Source organism: Pteropus vampyrus, unplaced genomic scaffold (assembly GCF_000151845.1).
Source record: "Pteropus vampyrus isolate Shadow unplaced genomic scaffold, Pvam_2.0 Scaffold173, whole genome shotgun sequence".
Taxonomy (NCBI): Eukaryota; Metazoa; Chordata; class Mammalia; order Chiroptera; family Pteropodidae; genus Pteropus; species Pteropus vampyrus.
This window is the reverse complement of record NW_011888954.1, coordinates 2,106,949-2,114,983: the sequence shown is the minus strand read 5'-3', so window position 1 is coordinate 2,114,983 and position 8,035 is coordinate 2,106,949. Positions and strand designations below refer to the sequence as shown.

Below are 8,035 nucleotides of genomic sequence, written 5' to 3'. Positions count from 1 at the left end.
ATCATGGTTCTGATGTGGTCCTGCAGAGGCCGCTCTCTTAGCTCAGGTCCTTTGGATTTGTCTGATTCAGAATCCTTCTTTCTTCCCTGGTCCTCAGTCTTTCATCAGAAGGGAGAATGAGAAGAGTTGATTTCTGTTGAGTCCAGAAGAGCTTTCTTGAATATTCACAAGAGGGAGGTTTGGGTGAAGAACAGAAAAACATTTATTTCCCTCAATTTTGTCTTCCTCAGGGGCTGTCCCATTTCCAGTTCTAAATTGTTTAAAAACTTAACATTGAAAATCATATCTTTGGCCCTCTCTGATTTTTGTTCCCCTATATGGTTTCCAAAGTTATGCAAAATGAAAACTTTATGTACACTATTAGCAAACATTAATTACTTAGCATGGCACTGTCCTAAGTAGCTTTAGATGCATTACTTCATTTAATCCCCAAAAGAACTCGATTTATTAGTTTATCATAACTACTTAGCATTTACACAACTAAGAAGTGTTGGAGCTGAAATTCACACAGAGGCATATCACCTGGCACTTCAGCGTCCATGCTCTTCACCACAAAGCTGCACTACCTCCCAGCTCACTGGGAGTGATGACATACCTAATCAGTGAGCCTGCTCTGGGGCCTGGCTTCATGGTACAGTAGGACCCCCACCCCTAACCAAGACCTTATTGTGGGACCACCAGGGTGATCAGAATTGGCTGTCAGAGTCAGGCAACCCCACAGAGTTCACTTCTGACTTTTATACTACCCCATATGACATGTCCCATCCACTGAGAACAGGTGATAGAAGACAACTCTTAAATATAAGAGAAAGATGCACATTGGCCTACAAGGAGCACTTCATGATAGAAGGAAGATAATTCTTTATCATGTTGGACTTGTGGATTACCTCTCTCCTCTTTTAGTTGTAGCTGCTTAGACCTCAGAGTTCTGGAAGTGGTAGAGACCCTACAACTAGTGTTGAAAGAAGTACCCTGCTTTCCTTTTCCTGGATGCCCACACCATGAGCAGCACAAGAGCGTCTCTCCAATTCTATAAAAATATTGAGATGTTACAGATATACTCAATTAAGTTGAATCAGTATCCTATTAACTTGTATGTGTTTGATATGGCCTGTTAAGTCAATAAGCACCACCCCTGCCTCACATATAGGTAGCGACATAAAGATAACAAAGCAGTAGTTCTCAACCTCGGATGCACATTAGAATCACTTGTACAGCACAGCAATGCCTGGGCCCTACCTCAGACCAATTAAATCAGCATCCCTGGCTGTGAGGCCCAAGTATCAGTACGTTTTCAAAGTTCTTGGATCCTAAGGTATCCAAGGCTGAGAACCACTGGATGAAAGCTAAGTCATTTACAAAACGCTAATAAACTGTACCCTAAGTAAACTATGATACATGTGGGAGCTTAAGCATTAGTATCAATTCAATTGACCAGCTGAGAAGAGGTCTTGGTGGTGGCAGTCAGATTACCCATAATGATAGCTTTGTGGAAGCAACATAAGGGCAAGGTTGAGAATGAAGGATAAAACGATTGTCTGGCAGACAGTGCTGCAGTGGGTTTGGACTCTGGTGGAATAACTGGTTGGGACTGTGCAGGGGATTGTGTCAGGTGGCTATAGTTCCAGCCAGGTGGTAGCATTGGTGGTATTACTGTGCGAAGATTTGGGGGTGTAGAGGTACAGGCACATAAGGGTGTAATAGCCGTTGGAATTATGACAGCCTCACTGAGCAAGATCGCAGCCCAGGAGATGTAAAGGGTAGTGGCAGCGGCTCCAGGCCAAGAGTATCCATATGGAGCTAGGAAGAAATCACAGGCCTCATGGTCAGACAGGTCAGACAGGTCTAAAGACTTCTGATCTACCAGAATCCCTATTGGATGCTGTCTTTTGCTTTTAACTGCTTTAGGAAAGCATCTCTTTGGAACATTTAAAACTACATGTGCAAGTTATACAATGATAGCAAATTGAGGACACTGTAGAGGATGCGATATTCAAAATGTTTGCATGCTCTTGGCAATTTATTTGCATGCAACCTCTATACTATCCTCCCCTAACCCTTAACAAGAATAACAGTTCCCTGTAATTAGCCCAGAATTACAGCCCAGGAGAAGGCAGACTTTTGGAAGACTCCAAGAAAGAAAATAGGAGGGGAAAAAAGCTTCTATCGCTGAACCTAGACTTTGTATCTTAGGGAATCCTGACTTGTTCAAGCAGACAAAGGAATGAAACAGTGCAGAGATGTGGCCGGGCTCTGTCTGTGGGATACTGGCCCATTGAAGCACTTGCTGTGCTTGGAAACTTTTAGGTCTGAGAAGTCCAGAGAGGGTAAAGCAGGCACTATTGTCATTTCATGCTGTGGTCCCATCTCCCATCACCACATCACCATAGCTCAATGGGTGCCCTTAACAGACTCCAGTCCTTCCCCTCAAGGAACCCACAATCAAGTGAAGTGAATAGAGAGTGTACACAACCATTTATAGGACAAAGCAAGTTTGTTCAGTAAGGTAATACGTCCTCATGGTAATGCATCCTTACCATGTTGTTTTGAGAATCAGCTAATGTAAGTACATTACAGCCCATAACAGTTAAGGTGTTAGTATTATCACAATTCAGGATATTAAGCTATATTTCAGCTGTATTGCCATATTTTTTTATGTCAGAAACTGACTCTAATGCAAAATCACCTACACTTTAGAAATGAGATGAAACCTGCAGGAACAGAAAGTTCTTGAGCATTATGCCAAGAGGATGCCATTACAATATTTATACATGTTCAGTTTTAAACTAGCTCCTTAACTATAGTCTTCTTCCATGCCTCCCTCCTCCAAGAAAAATGACGAGACCAACTTTGACATATGGAAGAATTTTGCAGTGTAAATTATTCTGGAGCAGAAAAACAAAACATGATTTGCAAATGCTGTCAAGGAAATATTGCTTTCCAAAGGCTATGAGTAGATCAGAGTACATATCAGTGTGTGAGGATTGCCTTGATGCTGTGCATGGCTGTGAATGAGAGGACCATGGTGATGAGTGTGCCAGGCACTCTACCCATGTTCTCCACCCAGATGTTTTTCTGCTATACTTTTATAACCCTGGCATTGTCATCTTGAAATCCTCAAGAAATCAAACATTCCAGAAAACCAAATCTCTACATCTTTGTTTCTCATCATTTGTAGACAGGATGACACCTGGATATCAGTAAACACGTTGGTTATGCTCTCCCAAGAGCTATCTCTTTTTGGATACCCTACTGAATAGCCTTAAAAGCATCTTTAGAGGGGATGTTTGAATTATGAAGGCTATCTCATTTTCCCTGCAGGCTCTTTTAGAGTGAATCTCTTCACAGTTGAAATGGCATTAGAGCAAAGGAGAAACAATGATGCTTTTATCTTACAGCACTTACAGATAGATGGACAGTGTGTGGGGGAAAGGAATCATTGCCTTGGTGACAACACCTCAACCAGTGTTGTGCAGCCATACCGAAACAGGGACCAGATACACAGCAGAACAGTTTTGCTACAAAATAGACAAGAAGCCGAATAGTGTAATGCAGGAGTCCTCAACCCCTGGGCTGCGGACTGGTACCAGTCTGTGGCCTGTTAGGACTCAGGCCACACAGCAGGAGGTGAGTGGCAGATGAGCAAGTGAAGCTTCATCTATATTTGCAGCCACTCCCCAGTGCTAGCATCACCACCTCAGCTCCACATGAGATCATCAGGCATTAGATGCTCATAGGAGCACTGGTCTCTGGTGCCAAAAAGATTGGGGACCATAGCTCTTGGGGATGAAGGCAATAGCCAAGTACACAGAGCTGGTGTATGTGGAATGTTATACAGAGCTGTACACAGAAGAGAGGAGTGGCCTCTGCATCCTTTTAGTGGAAAAATGTATGCTTATTATTAGGATTTTGGTGATATGTGATATTATGAAACCCTATTACTATCTGCAGGGACTTCTAGGATGAGTTCATGGACTTCAGGCTGAGAGCTATTGCTTTTTTTTTATTGATGAGGAAGCTGACGTCAGGAAAGGGGTTATGATTTACCCAAAGTCACATAGTTCAGAACCCGTTTATGAACTCAGACCCACTGACTGACTCCAGGACAGAATTTCTTCTGCTCTACTTTTTTTTTTCCCTAAAAAGAATTCAATCTCTTCCCCTCATCTGTAAAACTCTACAAAGGACAGCAGAGGACTGTTAAAAGAAGATTTCTGCAAGTTTTTGATCTAGTAGGCTTTTATTCAGCAATTCATGAATGGGGCAGCATCCAATCTAGCAGGCAGAAAGGAACTCTGAAGAGCTCTACAGGATGAGAGATTTTCATAGACCAAAGTGAGCAGAGACAAGAAAGTCATGCTGGTCATTTACTGAATGATTAAAACAGGGTGTTTTTCCTTATTTGGAGCAAGGGAAAGGCTTAGAACTTGGTCATGTCACTTGTGCTGAGCAGGCAAGTGCTATTGGTTGACTTAGGCTTGCCTTTTCTGGGAGAAGTGAGCGTAGAAACTTAGTTACGTTTTAGTTTCCTGATTTGGAGTTTAGCATGAGCATCTCTATCTTGGGCTTAATCTGGCTACACAGGACAAAAATCTTTAGTCCAAAATTGTTCCATTTCAAGGAAGAGAAACTCATTCAAAGAAGTTCAAGTCCTAGGGAAACTCCTGATGATGGAATTCGTCTTCTCACTGGGCTCAGAGGAAACTAATGCTGTTAGTCTACTCTGTTTTCTGCACTTTGCCCTTCTGAGCATCTGTTCCTACATCTATTTACCTAGAGTCTACCCTGACCTCCACTAGGGGGAGCCTCTTAACCTAAACAACCCCCAGATTGGTTCCTCATGGCTGACTGGCGTAGTCTCTGTCCTTATTTTGTATTGCTGGTCATTGGGGTTGGGGGTGGGATTGAGGCACTTGGGGTCAGTGTCCACTTCGGGCCTGTGGGTGGGGCAGTATCTTTAAGAAGTCTGTGATGGGGATCACTATTACAAGTGCCATATGAGTGTGGCTGTTGCCTGGCTTGGTGCAGCTCTTTTAAGAAACTGCCTCCGCCTTGGCAAGGTACACCATATTACAAAGATCCCATTTTGTTTTCTCCTATTCTCTATAAACCCTGTTATCACCGTTTGTCATTCCTTTTGTCACTTAATCTTTAAATCAGCTCTACCACCCTTTAGCTTTTTCTCTTTGATACTTTTGTCTCTCCTTTTTGGATTAGAATACCTGGAGGGCCTTCAGGGACATGCATTTATTTCATGACTTTGCATGGTCCCTGGAACCTTCTCTTGCTTCATGTGGCCAAAGACCAGCCCTAGCTTTGGCGTGTACTGGCTTTGAAAGCAAGGACTAAATAACCATGGCTGGAATGATGGTTACCAGATGGGATAATACTGGTGATATTTGTTCCAAGGGCCCAACTGCTTGGCTAGTGTAAATGCTAGGTGATGTCGATGAACTTGATCACTGCCCAGGCTCCAGGGCCAAATTCAGCCCTCCAACTCTTCCTGTGATTTACCCTCATTGGGCATTTTTGAATCACTATAATGAGGATAAGGTACCAATACTTGGCACTGAAATTAAGTAGCTTTCCTAGCCTAGCCTAGGGAGTTTATTAACTAGAGGGAGAATCATTGACAGGCTCTTTTTTACCCAGGGCCTCCTACTTGGTTCTCCCTAGGCCATACCATCCAAGATCAAGAGCTTCTGCTACCTTGGAATGGACATAAAAAATTGCTTTTTGTTGTTATACATCCTAGATACTTATTCCTCTTTTCTACAACCCAGATCTACATCCTTTTTGTTAAGGTGATTGTAATCTGGCCTTTGGAAGATGGGAGAACAACTAATGACAACTATTTGAGAAAAGCTGACTTTGGAAAGCTAATAGCTATGATGTTGTTAGACTCCTTACTGTCTTTGGGGACATATCGCCATCCTGTGTTCACTTGCTTAATTATCACTAAGCAACCCAGTTTATTGTGTCAAAATGTTCCTTTGCTTTCTGTTTCACATTTGTCTTTAACTTTCTCAATTTCGATTAACTCCTGAAAACATTTCCTGCTAAGAATTCAGTTTGATTACTGTAGATTAAGTATCTGGGTTTGGCTTCAGAAGATCTGGATTCTAAGCCTTGCTTGGCTGGTAACCCAGTGTGAGCTTGGGCCATCCTGAGGAGGATGAGGATAACTAGCTCTGGCTATCAAAAGAGAAGACTTACCAGAAGTCCCTTTACTTTTATGATACTTGTAGAGTGAATGTTAAATGAATGTGATTCATGTGGAAGAGAAAAAGAAAAATCAACAGGTTTTCTATATAAAGGACCAGATAGTAAGTATTTAAAGCTTTCCAGGCCAGACAGTCTCTGTTGTAACAACTCAACTCGACTGAGTAACGTGAAAGCAGCCCCATACAGAATACATAAACAATAGGTGTGGGTGCATTCCTATAAAATTTCGTTTACAAAGAAACAGGCTTTGAGCTGGATTTGGTCCACAGGCTATAGTTTGCCTCTCTTTGCTGTAGACCCATTTAGTAGCTCTGAATTCTGATGTGTCATTCCTGTAAATTATTCTTTCAGGAACAGATCTATGGTGAGAAAATAGGAAAGTCCATCTCTGTATATCCTTTTTTTGCCCTCCAGATGCAATGTCCTCCCTTCTCTATTCTGTCGGGTCCTTGGAGGCTGATGCTAGATGGCTTTATCAAGCAAGTCCTTTTGCCCTCTGGCTTCTGGTTGATTTCATTGCCTTAGAAACAATGGCAGGAATTCAGAGCATGGGAGGAGAGTTGGGGTGCTTATTCCTGCCTTCTCTCTGCTGGCAGTGGTTTGAGGAGACTGAGTTCCTTTCCAATAGCCTCAGCTCACTACAGCTTCCAGTCCTTTTTAGATCCAGGACACTCGATTGTTTTTTGGCATGCTCTCTTTGCTCTTTTCATAATTTTGTAAACAGTGCCTTCATTAAACTTGCTTTTCTTACCTGCTTTAGAAGGGGCCATCTGTTTTCTGCCAGGTCCTTGACTCATGAACCATCCAAAGGAAGAAACACATAGCAGGGGCCAACTGCGACCTCACTCTATCACCATCCAAACCTGCCTATGATCCCAGCTCTCCAGAAGCAGCTTCAAAGTTCTTTTTTCGTTGAGACTTCGTGTTTTCTCTTTTCTCGATGGGAAGGTCAGATAAAAGAGGAAATAAGTTACCCAAGTGGTAGGTTGACAAAGAAGTGAAAGATTCTTTTTGTTTCTCAAATTCATAAAAAACAAGAATGGTGTCAGATTTTTTTGGTTCTAGATTCAGCCTTTTCACTCAGTAGCCTTGTGCTTTGGACAAATCATTTAACTTCTTTGAGCCTCAGATTGTTTATCTTTAAAATGCGTATAATAGTCTCTGCTATGTAAATTTGTATATTTGGTGTGACTACAACTTAATAAAGAGGAAAAAATCCAACAAACTAATTCATAGTACATGAAATCCTATTTAAAAACCTTAAGCATGAATATCTATCGGTAGTCTTTTTCCTCCTTTTATTTCTCAAATTTAATAAAGGGTTATTTTTATTATGAGAAAAAAGGAACAACATAGGCTCTGTTGGACTCTACAAAGTGGCTCAAGAAGTAAAACAAAATGTTGTATTTTTTTTTTTTTTAACACCTACAGCACTTGGTATTCCTAGGTGGTCTCCCATCCAAGTACTAACCAGTCCCAACCCTGCTTAGTTTCCGAGATCAGACGAGATCGGGCACGTTCAAGGTGGCCATAAACTAATGCTGTATCCGAATGTACTTTGAAAACTGCAAAGTGCCGTAAGGATTAGAATTACCGTTATTTATTTACCCTGTGGGTTTGAAACACTGTGGTTTGATGGGTCTCCCTTTGCTTGTCTAGAGGTGGCTCCTTTTGCCAGGCCTTTTATTCCTGGGTCCCCAAAGCTCAGGGAGACAGTACTAGAGACTGGCAGAGACCCCGATGTTCTGTTTCACTTCCACAGTACTACTCACCACTCAGTCTGACCCTTTCTGTAGGTCTGTCCTGATTT

The 8,035-nt window shown here is 42.1% G+C and overlaps 1 pseudogene; it reads right to left on the bottom strand.

Moving 5' to 3' along the window:
• Window positions 1-7,647: 7,647 nt before the first annotated feature.
• Window positions 7,648-7,761, bottom strand: LOC111746069 (annotated as a pseudogene).
• Between the last annotated feature and the right edge of the window lie 274 nt (window positions 7,762-8,035).